Source organism: Dendroctonus ponderosae, unplaced genomic scaffold (genome assembly GCF_020466585.1).
Source record: "Dendroctonus ponderosae isolate FM_Combo_2020 unplaced genomic scaffold, Dpon_F_20191213v2 Dpon_F_20191213_8, whole genome shotgun sequence".
In the NCBI taxonomy this organism is placed as follows: Eukaryota; Metazoa; Arthropoda; class Insecta; order Coleoptera; family Curculionidae; genus Dendroctonus; species Dendroctonus ponderosae.
The window spans coordinates 8333777-8351214 of NW_026019016.1; the positions used below are offsets into that span (position 1 = coordinate 8333777).

Below are 17438 nucleotides of genomic sequence, written 5' to 3' on the forward strand. Positions count from 1 at the left end.
GCTTGCCTCAAATAAAATAAGAAGCACTGTACATTTAATATTTTTTATTTACTTTGTCATTAATTTCACTGTCTAGGTTTTTTGAGAATTGCCCTCGAAGCTTGCGGTAACTGGCTCGAAAATATTAAAAGGAGTTAAACAAAATAAAGCTTAACTTGAATAAACTTTGCGTCTTGAAAATGAAGCTGAAGTTTCTACTTATTTTGGTAAGTTCTACCTCCTTCATTTTTGCAATTAAAATTGTAAAAACCCTGAATATGTAGATTAACTGGTTTAATTTTTAATTAGTATTTTAAATGCTAAGCGTTTTTCGCGAGTTTCCAAAGTTGAATTAGGTGCATTGGACACCAGATGGATTCTTATTTATTGCTACATCAACAAAATTCATAAGGGTATTGTTAGGTGAAGTTCGAGAATAGGACTTGCTATTAAGACATACCTTAAGCGCAGATTTGGAAAATGTACATCACTCAATCGTCGAAGTAGTTCGGGATGAGTTTGATCAGATCTCATGCTGTAGAGCACGCACTACTGAAGTGTCCGATTAAACTTGAGGATTATGCAATGAAGAATGCGTTTCCAATAATGGGACAATTCACATCAACATGCACAGAATAATTGGCATTATCCTCGTGTAACACCGAACAAATCGAACAATACACTGGTGTCCGTCACTGTGTGCCGTTGGTATGTAGAAAGTTCATTCATCCAAGCAAAGAAGCCCCAACAAAAGCGCTGGCTGTCCCACAAACTGAATCGGTTACACTCGGTCGTAAACCTAAATTCATTCATGAAATCAATAAAAACTCCGAAACCGGATATTCCGCTGGTGGATTATGCAATTATCTATTTTTGTTGAAATGCTCAAAAGCATTTTAGGAATGCGGAGAATGTAGGTTAAGCAACGAGCTTTTTGCTTTTATTCATGCCGAAAGAGAGCCAACCATTCTCAAATAATTAATTTTACTTTGGACAAAAACGTTGATTGGGTTCGTCGCGACATTTGATGTGCGTACCTGCGGTGTTTTAAAATCGGTTTTTGATACCTCCACATTCCTCAAATCAAACCAGCCATACCGTTCGGCCTCAGAGAAATTAGAAATGCATTCTAATTTCATAAAATCGACTGGGAATTGTTACGCTTGACCGTTATACTTTACGTTCTTCGGCGTTAATGACATCCACATGCTTTGTCAAGGTGGTTTTCTTCTGCGTGCCATCACTATTTTATTAATTGCTTCATTATCTCGTTAATCACTTTTTTGTTCGGGTGCTTCCATAGAATAAAGCTAAAAACAACCGTCTAACTATCAAAACATTAGCAGAATTTATTTTATAAAATTATTAAAAAAGCAAGTAATCGATGAAATCGGTATTAGCTAAAGTATTTAAAGTTCTGTAATAAACAATGTTTTCATCAGACTGTCAGAATTCGGAGAGTTTGGAGAATCGAGCGGAACATGCACATGACGTATGCAAGTGCACGTGCCGCTTTAATTCGATTGTGCATAACATACAAACATCATCACCTAAAGCATACCTGAATTTTTAGATTATTCAACGTCGACCACTTAATTTGTGCATTTGGATTGTCTTTTGTTAGCATCCTATCATCTATCAAATAAACATTGTAAATAATCTTGAAGTGAATTGACAAAAAATGGAACAGCAAATATGCGACATTGAGCTAAACATTCAATTTTAATTTTTGCTTTTTGTAAGTCCAAGTGTAGCAGTTCGCCCTCGTTTAAACCAAATTCTCCCGATTATAACACAACATTTCTTTGAGAACATTTCAAAACAAAACATACAATTAAATTCGCAATTGATCAGTAAATAATTCGAAACAGATTTTATATTAATTGTGTTCAGATTTTTATTACCAAACTTTAAGAAACATTATTAATATGTATTCTTGTTAGCTTCTTATCGCTTATTTACTTCCTATGAACTAAGGATCTTTTCAAATGTTTATGAAAAAAAGTTTATCTGCGTTGCTGATGCCAATCTAAAGCAGTAATGTTTTCAATTAATATTTTGTTTGAAATGAAGGATGTTTACTGCATTTTTAATGTTCATTCATCTATGGAAATAACTCTAATGGTCTCCACACCGTTTGTAATCGCGATCCGCATTTTCAAGTCTCCAGTGTGCAAACTATGAATCAATCAACAGCGTGAATTTAGAATATGCATTTAGGGTGTCAAATCCAACTGAAATGTCTGCATTTTACACAGTTGCAGTTAACAATTTAAAACCTAAAAAAACCTCACAAAATATATATATTTATTAACAAAAACGTTCAATCTGTATACTGCAATATTTAATATTTTACGTCAGCAATTCAATTCTTTTCTACTTCATTTTTATTCCCGAAAATAATTCAAACATCTTGGAAGTGCGATCCACTTCTCTTCAGTTACCAAACAAGTTTTTAAAGCAAACTTGACCCAAAGACTTGTTCCATCAATATTTAACAACATATTTAACTTTTCAACTCTAAATCTTCATCTTTTTATTTCAATGTCTGTATTTTTAGGCAACAGGTTTCACTTATTTTTTCCTGAAAAGCGTCAAAAATTTCCAGTAAATCAATTTCAAGCATTTAACTTTTGAAGCAGCAGATTTAGGAAAATACGCTGAAGCGGTCCTCAATTCCTACATGTTCCAGCGCATTTCGTGTTACTTAAACAGCGATTTTTAATATTTTTTCGATTACTTATATAATCGACTGATGTTTATGAAATTTAAAGTCATATTTTTTAAAACAATAATCTGATCTTTAAATCCTTTCGAGTCAACTTTTAGGCGGATTTTCAGATGCATCATAATACTCTCTAAATACAATTTTGAAAATGGACCAAAATAAACACTATTAACTAAATTCGGAGACTTTAATAAAATCAGTTATCAACTCAAAATCAATTTGAATTGACAAATCGTGTTTTAAACTGTGTTATTCTTGCTGGAATGGATTGTGGACTAGAGTCTATTTAATCAAGAAATTACACACTTTAATACACGATTTGCTAATTAATTTTGTCCAGTGTGTACACACCAGTTCCCATAATTATTCAAGATCAATTTTTCTTAAAATTATAAAATCATTAAAAAGGGCAAAAGGCAGATTTCGTATTGGTAACACAATCATTTATACCTCACTGGAGCGATCTAGAATGTTCTCATCGTCTGTGGATCAATTGGTCGTAAATTTTATGTGAAACTTTTCATAATTACCAGCTTGTGAAAGGAATATTTTGCAATTTTATGGAGTATGAAGCTTTGGATAAGACCATCAAGACAATTTTTTTTCAAAGAGACAAGACAATTTTTTTTTAATTAAAATTGCTACACTGAATTATTACCAAAAATAAGCATGATTCTTAAAATATAATTTGAACACTCGATAATTCTATGAGGCTAAACCTGAAACAACTCGTATTTGCAAAACAGTAATTAATACTCGAACGAAGACTATGCAAATAGATAAATGAAAATATTCAATATTTTAAGGTATTTATTTTTATTAACTAGGTGAAGAAAATGAAGCGTGTATTTTGAAAAAGGATTGAATATTCGCTTCTGTGTTCGTTATCTGTTCAAGTAGTGGTTTATAGATACAATTGGCAGTTAATACGAGTTAGAGTTGAGCTGAAAGAGAGTTGAAAAATTATTGCATATATTCTAAAATATGTAACGTAAAATTGATAATGTAAAGTTTTCCTTTATTTAAAGAGCTAGGCTCTCGTCAGACGATTAAAAACAATTTTTCTGTATTTTAAAATACAGCAAGATAGGAAGTCCTGTTGTAATAAATTCTGTGTTTAACGTAATCGCAACGTACTAACGATGGCAGTGCATGTGGACCTTGCCCCTTAGTAAGTACCGGATCTGATCTCTTCATACCGCTGCTTCTTTTGCGCAAAGTGATTGGAAATTCTTTTGAAGGAATGCGTTCCAGTTAGTTGTCGCTTACCGGTAAAGAAAAAAGTAAATTGTTTCGGTTCTATCGACTCAGTAGATTGTGATTCACTCCCATTTATTTAATCATTCTATACAACTTTGAATTGATTAAGAATGGATGGTTTTCAAGTTTGTCATCCTATTCATATTCAACACTGGGAAACATTTATCAATATGCTTGTCTGCAAGTTTTTCGCTAAACGAACGCCTAACAACCAACTGAAGGTTTAAGATGTTTATTCCCTCAACAGGAGAAATATCTACTGTTTGCCACCCAAACTGAACAATACGTTATGAGTATTTAAACTCCCATTGTGATTTACAAGAGACTTAATTGAAATTCTGATAGCGCTTGAAAAAATGCCAAGGAATAACCATTTTCCTCGTGATATATTAACTGAAAGGCATTCGAGGGGAAGTCCGAAATTAAGCTCGTGACCGTCATTGAATAATCAGATTTTGATTTCTAATAAGTCAACGGTAAAAACATTCGTTAATGTTTTTCATAAGTAGCTTTAGCCTGTGCTTTCCAAACTATTAAGAAATGTTAGGTTTTTCGCAGTAAATACATTTTCATTAGTTTGTTGCATCTTAATATCAATATTTTCATTACCTATTAAGCTTTTCCATTTGGCTTAATATCTACTTAAAATTTACACGTTCCCAGCAGTTTCAACTAATTTTCTAGTAATTGAAACTTGAAACCCTTGAAACCAAGTGGCAAATTAGTTTAGAAAAATGCCCTTTTAACAACGTGACCGACACATTGCCGCCAATCTCTTGAGTAATTACAACCGTTCAGTGAATAGTTAATGCCGAATTGGCAGAAACGATCACGAAAATCTACTCGTTCTGCATATAAATTGCTTGGAAATTCCTTGCGAACAAAAATTCTTCAAGTCTAGAATAAAAAGTCACTTTGGTCACATACTGATAGTGGGTTTTAAGAAACTTTTGAAAGCTGATTGAATGCACTTTAACTTTTATGTGTGATTTGCGTGTTGTAAAACACAAATTAAATAAAATGAAGTTCACAATATGAAAGAAGCAGGACTTTTCATGGACTGCGCAGAATATGTACTTTATTTTTAAGTTAGAATGTTATTTTACGAAGACAAACTGTAGAAGTTCAGGATTAGGCTTCCTGCCAATCTTCCATAATATTAACTATAGCTTCGAGATCTCTAACTTTTTCAAAACTTAATGTACCCAAATGAGATGCACTTCTTATCTTCATTGAATTCAATTTTTTTTTCATTTCTCTATTTTCGTCCTTCTAGTAGCACAAATCCTAGTTATTTTACACGAAACAACATTTGGATAAGACTTCACTCCCATTGGTTAAACAGCACCGACAATTTCAAAAGGCCTTTTTTAATCAAATAAAGATCGGGACGGCAAAATGCTGTAAAATTATAAATTTCCACTACGAAACTCATGTTTGAATATTATTAAGCTTTATTTATTTCAATAACTAGTGAAGGCGTGCGTTAATACACATTTTAAAACAGCATTCCACAGGCAGCTAAATCTTGATATGCGTTATCCATTTCAATTAACATTTTCATGTTCAAAAGATCATCAGATCAGCCGCGTCAAATGTAAATAAAATGCCATTAAGATACTCCTTTTACTAAATAACTAAAATAAATGCGACTTTCAAACTTACTTGGCATTCTTCAGCATGTTTTCAGGCGTTTCTTCGATCGGCTTTATAGCTCGACAACCAAAACGGATCCGCGATGGGCCAGCTTGTGGCCTTTCGCCGTCCAAAATAGGAGAGAGTAAAATTCCGATTATTATCTTATTGAATAAGATTGTGAGAAAATATTGCTTTAATACGTGATGCAAGATTAGTCTATGGAATGCCGATTTGGTTTATTGAATATGTCACCGTTATTAACAAGGTCGCTTCATACCATTGGCGCACAAATAATATTAAAGAAAATTATTGACGTGCCAGTTTAGAATATAGGAATTATTACCATCGCTTGATCAATATTGACGAATAGGCGATATTTTATATATGACGAATAATTAATATTTTATAAAATATGCATATTAATTTAGGATAGTTTCTACAAACCTTCTAGCTTAATTTCAAGCGAATCACTTTATACAATACTGCAAATGTAGATAAATACCAGCATACTAGTAGTAAATGAATATTTAAAGCTTTACTAAATAAGATCAACTCTTTTACTGATATAATGACAATATGAAATCAAAATTCCTAAACCACCACGGTTTGTTTCCTTTGACGAATGTCGCCACGTTTTCATCACCTTGTAGATTAAACAATTTATGAAACCCTAACAAACGTGGTTTTTATTTCAGCCTTTAGCACATAAAAATGTAAGGAAATAGCGTTAGATTTTTCTGGTTTAATTTCACTTTCTTGAGATTTAAATGAATAGAAATAACAAAGGTATAAAAAATATTTGGAAATCATTGGCCTTTTTACGTGGTAATCTGTAGTACATTTGTCTTTACATATTCATTTTTAATGTTTCACTGTTTACATTCAATTTTTAAAACATGTGACATCTGACATTAATCTGTAATAATTATACATAAAAAAATGACTGTGCAACAAACTATAAATCCTTCGTATAAAAGAGGTATTCTTGCACTACGCTTAATTCGCACGTCTTTCTAGAATTTACCGATTGATTATCCTCGTTTTTTAGATACTCTGTATGCTCAAATAAATCAAACTTTACAAAAAATTGACGAATTTCCTTACTGAAGTGGCCCCGAACAATATATTTTGAAACTTCATGGATAGCAAACGATTTGAAAAAAATCTAAAATTTTCTACATTCAGAAAAAAATCACTTAGAAAACAAAAACAATTCGAATGTATTTAAAATCTTCTTTTGATGATTATATCTACGAATTTCAGAATCAAACTATTTTTATTCCTTATTTCTACCTCCCCAGACTTTGGGATTAAAGGACATGCAAAGCAGTTAATAAAAATTATTTGAGATTACTGAAAACTCTACTGAAACAACTAAAAATGCTCTTGATTCTTGATCATCTTTCCTAGTAAGTCCAGCAGAACAATTCTCAGATTATGTGACGTGATGATTAAAAATGCCACTTAATATTTTTCAAGTTTCTCAGTTAAATCTTTAGTTTTGCAGAGAGATTTCAATATTTTTAAATTGCTCGAGATAGTGTAAGCGGTAGTGTAAGCCAAATATTAATTTTAATAGTTTAAGGATTATTCCGTGGCTAGTAGAATAAAAAAATAGGAGGTGTTCGCTCCGAATCAACAAAGTTCTTCATCAATTTTCCAAGAGTTTTTACTCTTTGAATTTTTTCAATTTTGAAAAAAGTTCCTTGATTTCTCGAATATCCATATCCAAAACATGCATACAATATGCATTTGCAACATGTGAATAAAATGCTGCAATAAAGTTATCAAATAATTTTAATTTAAATCTATAAATAACTGTTCAAGAGTCATTTTTTGCTTTTGATTGTTTGTCTTTAACATTTCCAAATATGAAAGTCCAAATATGAAAACCGACTTGCAGGAGGACTGACTGGTTACTTGATTTGAATGTTTGCCACAATAAGACAACAAACAATTTGAATAATTTACAATGTAGGACGGTGAAGCATTCAAACTACGTGATTACCATTTTGCATAAAACGGGAATTACAAAATACCGCGAAGTCATATTCATAACGACGAAAGCGCATCTAGATCGTTATCGATGTTCTCTAGAAACATTTGTATGACCTTATGCCTTTATTATGATTTTTATTCATTTTTGAATGCACTTTTCATACATGAAAGCTGCACAACTAAAGCGGTTTATTCTTTGAAGCGTTATGTTTATTGGCACTGGTTCAGCTTCCAGCAAATACAAAATAAAACATTTCGTAAAAGTGAGAATAAGCGGAAAAATGCAGAACAGACAACTACACTGTAAGTGGCAATGAACCTTCATTAAAATAAGGTACTTGCTATCAATGTTCAAGATCTTAATTATTTAATGACTTCATGTACTTAATGGGGAGACCGATCAGAAGCATAATGCGTAATGACGATCTCTAAATGACACTCACATACCTAATACGCCTGAACTAATAACATGAGGCACAATTAAACTAATGCATTTCATTTCCATTCTTCCAGTGGCAGAAACGTGTCATTATAATTATGCAATTACTTGTAACTCGCTGAATAAATACATTTTTATGAACATATTTGGGATACATTTAACTCAGCAAATGGCAGTTTTAACAGTCGCTGCCTCCCGTTTAGTTCAAGAAATTTAAAAGGCTTTCATCGATTGCTCGTAGCACTGAATATAAAATGCTGCGGCTACCAGTGCATAAAACATCCCCTAGATTTATAAAACAGCCGAGAATCTCCATCTCTTTGGTTTAGTCATTTATAGGCTGATGCGATGCAGCAAGAACCATTTTCGATAAGTTCTATATGGTTGGATTAAGCGGATTTATGTTTTCAAAGTCTTTATTTGTTACCTTCTATTGCACATTTATTAAGAGTGCTCTTATTTTATAATAGAGAACAAATTATTTATCAAAAGGGAATCAAGTGATATCACCTAGAGAGTATCGTACTAAACCGAAATGGTGAATAATCACTTCGCATCAAGTCCGGATGGATTTGGAGTTATGAAGTTCAGAGCTATAAACGTTCATATGAAATTTGCAAGCACGATAGGACGTAAAACGATAGTGATGAAGAGGTGAAAGATTTGTGAACTTGTAGATTCGCCTGGAGCTTTGAACTGTGGATGATTACCATCACCATCAATTGATATATGAAAATAAGCCTTATAGGGCTAAACATATGAGTGAACATCGGTCTAAGTTTGGTGACGGTAGGTTGATGATCAGAATTATTAGCCGCATTTGACGAGAATAAGCAGTCAAAAGTAAACAAGGACGTAAGAGTGGAGCAACCAAAAGGAATAGCGTAATGATGGGAACAATGTAATGCGGCGAAGTGGTCAAAACAAAAACAAGAAGAGACCGTGGGCCGAAGGAATGCGGCTTGCAGCTGATCGGATCGGGTCAGCTGACGGGGCGGTGAGGGGAAACCTGCAACTTGGATGCTGGGTTGCCACATACGGAATGGAATTTGCAGGAGAGCAAAAAGACGCTTTCGGCCTTTTCATTATACGGGTCGAGTTCAATAAGAGAAGTGAACCAAAAAGAAAACACAGAAAGCCTCTAATGATGAAAGATCTGAAGGAAAAAAGCGAGAACATGCAAAAACTTTTAGCTGGCGGAAGGTCAGAAATGAACCAGAGCTAGACCAGGAGTTTCCTTCAATTCTCAATATTGTTCTTAAAAATTCTCAATATTGATGATGAAACTATCGGAGTGGCGCTCATGTAGCAGGATTAGAAATTTTCCATAATTATTGGTCCATTTATCTTTCGAAGACTTGATTCACGTTTAACTTCAAGAGTTAGAACCGGAAGGCTGTTTAAGAAAAGAGACATTTTGCTAATCTGGTCGCGAAGTTATCAGTTATTTTGCAGATTTCTAATCACTTTTGGAGTTGACTGACACCAGAAGAAATCTAGATCAGGGGCTTTATTTATTGAAAGTCATTTAAATTCAAAATTGCAGATAAACCCAGAAGTAAGTTTATTTCTTGGGGAGACAAGCGGTACCCAGAACCACTTGTCGCAATCAAAATTTTACAATTCCAAATCGTAATTCTTGTGATTTTTTTTCGGCAGGCCGCTATAAAAGTATATAAATCTTCTTAGTCAAAAACACTAATATTTTAAGAAACTTACAATGATCAGTTTCTGCAAAGTAACAGTTTAATTCTGTTCTTTACGGAGATAATATTCTGGCAATAATGATGTTAGTTCAGTTACAAGAAGATGTATTCAGAAAGTATTAGTATACATTGCTCAATTCTTTCATGGTTTAAACAAAAATATTTTTTGCGAGTTAGAGCGGATAGAAAATTGAAGTTTTTTGATGCAAGGAAAGTTCTCCTATGCATGCAGAAACAGTTTTCATAAAAATTTCATCAAATTTCAAGCGGTTTATGATGAACATACTGCAGGTCATTTCATGAGACTAATTTAAAGCAAACCGGGAAGGAGATTACACCTTGAATATTTTCATCCAATGTAGAACACTGGTAGTCAGCAGTTTGCCTATTAATCGAAAATTTAAGTCATTATTTAGACTTTTTGGAAGCTTATACTTTGTCTGTGTGTCTTAATCAATGAACAGGATATCTTAAAAATCTAAATTCCTTTATAAAAATAGCAATAAAGCATGAAGCGAATATTTCGTATGTATAGAACACGACCGGTGTAATTTAAGTCAGGAAATCGACAATTTTTCTATCATATTCCGGAGAATTTCGTAGTTTTGCGCCCCAATGGCAAAGCTTTAAAGAAATCGCAAATAAGTCAAGTGCCTAACAACATCAGTTATTCTTGGACACCACGTATATTAAATACATATGGAGAACAACGATCGACCGTGCGTATTTTAATGTAAAAGAAAGTGAGGAAAGCGAAAAAAGAACGAATTACACAAAAACAAGGAGCAAAAGAAACATCGAATTTTACATTCCGCGACAGAACTATCACTGGTGGGAACAATTTCCAGCATTAGTGCGGCTCGTTGTCTACTGCAGAATAAAATAAGATATGAATAACAATAAAAAAAAAATTAATAATTTGCTCTGGGGTTGCATTCACTATAATTAATATTTATAGACATAACGTTCACATATAATTTGAGGTAGGTCTTTCCATGTAAAATTATGAATTTTTGTTCTTTATTTACTTATTTTGTACTTAGTTAATCCAACTGTCAGCTTTCTCTCCTTCTTAAATTAAGTAACTGTGGTTCGTTGTTTTGTCATTATTTAAAGTAATTTTTTCCATTTTCGGACCAGATATTTGTTATATTGCCGATATCGCATTCGCTTCCTGTACGGGTGGTTTTGCTCTTTTAGCCCTGAAGAACACCTCAAGAAAGGCCGAAACATGAGCAAATGATTAAAAAGTGACTTATTGTCCCACATCTGCGTCTTTTTTCAGAATAAATTCAGAAGAATCCAATACAGAAATTGGAAATTTTTCAAATTTTGTCGGCATTCGAGAGAAAACCCTTTAAAAAATAATTTGAAAACTTAGAAATCTAGTATTTTTAATTAAAGAAAAATAGAGTTTGGTACCTTGTGAATCAGGGTTTATCAAATTAAATTTAATGATTTAAGTTTTTCGAAGTCACAATGTGATTGGAGAGTTATATGTGGTTACTATGAGTTAAACTCATAGTAACTAAACTCAAATTTCTTACTTATTTTTTTTGCCTAATTAATTTGAGTCAAGCTCAGAGCGGTAAAAAAGAAATTAAATATTTTCCTTCATTGTGCAAGTGCTTTCTTTGGATTCATTTTATTTGTGTTTGGTTTGAATGGGGAATAAGGGCGCTTTCTACATTCTTGCTTTTTTATATACCTACTCCTCAAGCTATAAAAATTATAGATATAAAAAATAGTTTAAGCCAGAAAATAACACAAAAATGCCAGTTTGTGCCGTAAGACGGCCTCCTGCTGAAGGTGTTCTGCAAGGTGACTTTGAAGCAGGACTTCGAACGATTTATGAAAACTTTGATTGGATTTTTCCTGCCATGCAAGTTCATTTATCTATAAACTATTTGTATTAAACTAAGGCAGTATTTTGTATATTTTCTTTCATTTAGAAATGACTTCCAGAAAACGTTTGCCAGTTCGCAAAATTGATTTTTTTAAATAATTTAAATCTATAAAACACCGAAAAAATGTATTGCTCTTCTGTGTATAGGAGACAGGTGTCCGCTTGTGAAGTGCGGATTGCTATTTAATTCTTACAAACAACACATTTATTCTGAAAATTGTATCTTGTTGCGCCGAAGAGTAGGATTTATATGCCATGATGTTATTTCCATTTAAATCAGGAGCAAAAAAATATTTTTTAAATTTCGTTTGAGATGTTTCGTATCTATTTATCGATTAATTACCAAATGTCCCTACAGGGCAAAGGCGGAAGAAATGCTCATGGAACACGGAGCATTATCAACCTTAAAGCCAAATGGCGATAAAACTGCTCAAATATTTTAAGATACCGCTTCTGTGGTGTGAAGCCAAATTCCATAACAGTTCTAGTTAATTTGCATTATGTTGTACCAATATTTTGGTTTGATTTATGGGTTCAATGTGAAAATGAAATATGATAAATGAAGTCGCATTCCGATATGCAATTTACAGCGGGATATCAAATAGGAGCACTGCAAACCTCCACAGCATTCAGACGTTCTGAATAATTAATAATCCGAGCAAAAAAGCTTTGTGTAGGTGTGACGTAGTATTTTCCGGTCATTTAACTTCTTTTTCCCGTTTGGACTAATACTAAAAAAATGCTAATAACCACAAAACAATACGAACAAACTTGAAATTACACTTCGTTTGATTTCAGTTAGTAAAAATTTACCAAAGATTTAAAAAAATACAGTAGTTTTTTGCCAAACATCAACTAGTAGCAAAAATGTTTCCTAATTGAATCATAAGGCAACTTAGGTGCCAAAATCAAGGCAGGTATGAGTATTTATCTCTACTCGCTACCTAATTTGGGATATTACAATTCATTGACAGGACAGGCCATTGTCCGGCCTTCTGTACGTTTATAAACAAAACCATATATTTCCTAGGAAGCATTCCTTTCTGAACAAGTAACACCAAATCAGTTTCGATTGACAATCCACTCGATTAATTTATACCTCAGATTTGCCAAATACGGTCTAGTTTTACTAGAATAATGATTAGAACATACCATTCCCAAGTTTGGTATCTTTGGCGTGCGCTTCCTCGTTCGTGTTATGCGTCATGGTATTCCTCTTTGTGTTTTAGATGGGAATACCGTGTTAAATTTGGGTTGGCTGATTCATTCCAATCGGTTATTGCAACTTTCTTCAATTTATTCGATTGATTCGTCTTATGGTTTACTTCTCCTGACTGAATTGCATTATTTGAAGAAAAAAATCGGTTGCAAGTAAATATAATATTGCACAATGTTTCGTTATGTAGAGAGCGACGCCTGCAGTAAAAGCAGTAAAAACAAATCTCACAAAATTTAAGGCATCTTAGTATATATAGAGCTTAACTACTTAAATCTTCAAAGCAAAATTCCACTTTAATTGAAATTTTTTTCACCTGCATTTTGTCTCTTAGCAAACCGTGGTTTATAAAGATAATATATTGGAATAAGACAAAGTATTCATTTTGACAGTAGCCTGCGTAAACCTTAAATAAATACCCATTCTAAAACCATAAACTTGAATTAAATTCCCTTGATTCGCATACAAGTTATAAACCGGACCTTATAATCTCAAGCATTATTATTATTTTGTTAGAAAGTCCCTCTTACATCCGCTAATTCTAAGGTAATAACGTTGCCTAGTTAATTAAAACTATATCTAACTAGCTCAGGCATGGAGCGGTGCAATTAAACTTTGAGAACTGCTCCTTATCTACTTAGTTTAATTTATGTTTGGGTAGGATAAACACGGTACAATAAAATGTCCATTTGGTGAGGACACAGTTGAAAGGTCAATTTTAGAACTTTTGTTATCGGCAAATGGAATTGGATATTTGGGCAAAATGTATTGCCCGGAATACAAATTTTTATATCAAATATTTTGGTCACGATTCGTCAGTATAAAACAGTTTTTTTGTTTTCTTGTCAGGTAAATTATGCAGTAAAACACTAGAAAAATAAAATAAACGCAAATTTAGCAAACAACACGAATTAGTTACCAATACCAATTTACCTACTGTATCCTTATGTAACCCCTAAGCWTTTYCTTCAAYTGCATTGCAAATGTAAATGCAAAAACAAGAAAAATGATTTATGTTAACAAAACTGTTCAGCCACAAACCTTAACTAGACCAAATAGTAAATAATTTACAGAAATTAATACAAGCTGATAGTTTCAGCGATGATTACAGCCTGAATAAATGACAATATTATAGTAGCTAAATGGAAAACATGGACAAAAATTTTTCATGCGTTTCACTGACAATTTCTTGCTTGGCTTTGCATTCTGATTGTTATCGTTATTGTCAATGTTGGGGGCACGATCAGCTTCGAAACAGCCGTTTTTTTCAACGTGTAATTTTCTAAATTTAATAATTTCTATACATTTCCGGGACCATTTTGGTGGCCGGTTGGTTTCTGTCGTTGCACCCCATTTACTTCTGTGTTGAGATTTTGTTTGCAGTTTCTTGACAATAGGTTTGATGATTTGTATGTAACAATTTTTTCAACTAAAATAAACAGGATATGTTAATCCTGGGGCTCTTTTTAYATTTTTTKAACCCCTGRAAAATTTTCCAGATKYACAATTTCCAATATTTCACATTAWGCAAATCTACTCCCACTAAGTCTTCTAATAGAAATACGTTTATAAAAATATATTATTTGYTAAATATGTGTYMTTTAYYMAMSTTGCTCTTATTAATATTCCCTAGTTCATCGTGCCGTATTCTTTTSCTATCAATAAATCAATAAAATATTSCGCTTTATTTATGAWAATCCCTGATCTATGTTTCAMTCTTTCATGTAAGTTTTAAAGAGATGAGCGAAATGTTTATTACTAAACGTTCGTTCWTAGAGAARCGCACTGAATGAAAACGGTTTATTAATTTGCTTTTCAAGTCCGTAAGTAGTTTCCATTAGTATAAACGTATTTCTTGTATTCCTTATTTAGGGTTGCAGCTCTGGATTTTATGATAACAGCATCATAATTCACGTTTTTTACTACAAATCTCACTTGAAAGCCTCTGTATTTTAGGTCTCCTTTAAAAGTTTTACATGTTAAATTTTTTATTGCCCTTTCGATCAATTTTTTTTTGCTTAGTGATTCATCACTACAATAATCGAATAATTCTAAATTATTGAAATTATTATGAAGCGCTGGCAAACTTCTCTTTCGTTCGATTCAGTTGACTAAAATTTAAAGAGCTTAAAGTTTAGATGCCTTTTTAATTAAGAAACTTTTTAATTAATCGTTGCTAAACTAAATCCTTTATTTAGTAAAATTTAATAAAAAATTTATCTTATTATCGAACTTTAGCAAATATGATTCGTTTTTCTTAGTAAATTATTTGTAAGCATTTCGTATTGTTTTCTGCATTATTTTGCATTAACGAGCAGATTGTCACGATTTATTTCAAATTTACTTTCAAAATGTCCAAAGCCTTTCTGCGCTCTTTCGCTTTATCCAAACGAGTTCTAGAAACAACCCTTATTGTGTTTAATCGTACTTTGATGGTTAATTATATTTTTGATGAAAATGGGCGCAATTGGCTGTATGTACACTATTTATGAATTTGTGGTTTGTACATATAACTATTTGTTTTCTGCATTATTTTGCAAATTGTCAATATTTATTTAAAATTTGCTTTCAAAATGTCAAAAGACTTTCGGCGCTTTTCGCTTTATCCAAACGAGTTATAGAATCCAAGCTTATTGTGTTCAATCGCACTTTGATGGTTAATTATATTTTTAATAAAATGGGCAAACTATTTCTGATAATGTTGTTTGTACATATAATTATTTGAGAAAAGACCAAATTGCTGTTATGCTTATTTTTTGTTAATTCTACATTTCTTCATTGAATTCATCACCGAATAGTCATAGACAATCGATAATAACAATAATTGACAATTTGTACGACTGCTGATCGACATGCTATTTTGAACAACACACCCTACCATAATTATTAGTAGGTACAATGCAGTTAATTCTATACGGTTGGATCTTCTTTGGGTAACGATTTGAGATTAGTATCGAATCGATCTTTTGCTTTTGAACTCACCTTTAAAATTACAAGTTCCGGTTTTAAATTCTACTGCACAGCACGAGCCCGTAAAAGCGGTCCCTCTGAGCTCTTTCGGCAGGTGAGCGATGGCAATGGCAGCTGCAACAATATAATATTTCAATAAGAAACAAACCAAAGAAAAAGTGCACCTTATCTACCGTTTTTTTATCATACCAAAATTTTAAAATAATTAATGAACGATTTCATAATCTCGATTTCGTTGACTTATGTGCTTAGAACAAGATCTCTTCGCATTGCTTAAATTTTGAAAACCATTTAAAATATTTGGAGTTCAAGACCCCGAAATTTAATAATGGAAACAAACCTTTGAATATTAAGGAATTTTGACTCATTTTCCTAAATCTACCCACCTACATTGTCGTTTCAAATATGGACTTGACTAACGCGACAATAACATAATTAAATTTCCATATAAGGGTTTATATGAGCTGAAATTCTATAGAAAACTGGATGGAAGGCTGCATGAGCTAAGATACTATTTTGAAAACAATACATTCATTTACCACACCCCCGTTCAGAGCTTTAGAGCTTACTACATTCATAAGCGGGTTTCTTCTCGTGTAATTCTTCTCACCGATGCTTATATTAATAATTTCATATATATTTGATTCCTTATTTTGTTGTTTAATGCAAAATGTAAGCATTCTTCAGTGCTCGGATTACACGAGTTTAGAGGGTTTTCAGAGAATGCAGCCAGCGTAAGAGTTTCTTTGCTTGGTGTTATATAAAAGATTGAGTTTGCCAGTATTTAACAGTAAAACGTTAAGGAAAAAATCATTTTTTTCTGTTTAGAGACAGTGTTGTTTAGAAATATTGACCTAAATGTGAAGAAACTCCAGTTTCTAAAAGTTTTCCAAATAAATGATTATAAATTTTTCGCTTTTTTCAGTTCGGTGAAATTTTTTGGAAAAAGACCCAGAAATAATTATTAAGGTTTTGTCCATAACTCGAAGCTGCAAAAAGTTCTGTAAACATTTTTGCTAAGCGGTTAAGGAGAGTGTTCCAATAAAATTTATTTTTAATTTTTCACAGAAAAGATTGTCAGTATTTCAAGTAAAACTAAAAAATAATGCGATTTTTGCGTACAAAGAATTGCATAATAGAAACTTTGTTGTTTTTTTTTTGTTGAAATTTGTTGAAAAAAGACTGGAAAATTTAAAGGAACTTTAAAAATCGTCTGACCGATGAGGGGGGAATTTTCCAAATAATTTTTTGTAAACTTTTGCTCTCTGGTCGTTTATTCAAGAGATCCTAATCACTTTCGGTAAAAAACTGAATACAATTCTTTGGTTTTTGTGCCAAATGCGAAGCTGAAATGGGTTTTCTAAAGTTTCCTATAAACCGATCAATAAGGCGAATTTTCAAGCAAAATTAATTTTTGTTTGAAAAGACCCCATTATTGAAGAGAAGAAAGTCCTCAGAAAATATTGTTTTTTGCGTTTTCGATTACAAACTTTTAGTTTTGTGATCCGTTTCGGCGAAAACCTAAATTGTTTCCGAGGAAAAACGGGAGGAATTCATTTTTGTTTCTGTCCCGAATTCGACGCTGAAAAGTTTTTCTA

The 17438-nt window shown here is 32.5% G+C and overlaps 2 long non-coding RNA genes across 2 annotated transcripts in view; one reads left to right on the forward strand and one right to left on the reverse strand.

The window, feature by feature from the left end:
* LOC125505319 overlaps positions 1-17438 on the forward strand; it is a 41197-nt gene that overhangs the window by 19128 nt on the left and 4631 nt on the right. The gene's annotated exons all lie outside the window — the stretch shown is intronic.
* Positions 1-17438, reverse strand: part of LOC109534517 — a 79813-nt gene that overhangs the window by 17274 nt on the left and 45101 nt on the right. Inside the window, exon 4 of the long non-coding RNA XR_002171640.2 lies at positions 15853-15954. This is a non-coding gene — a long non-coding RNA (uncharacterized LOC109534517). The remainder of the gene's footprint in view (positions 1-15852; positions 15955-17438) is intronic.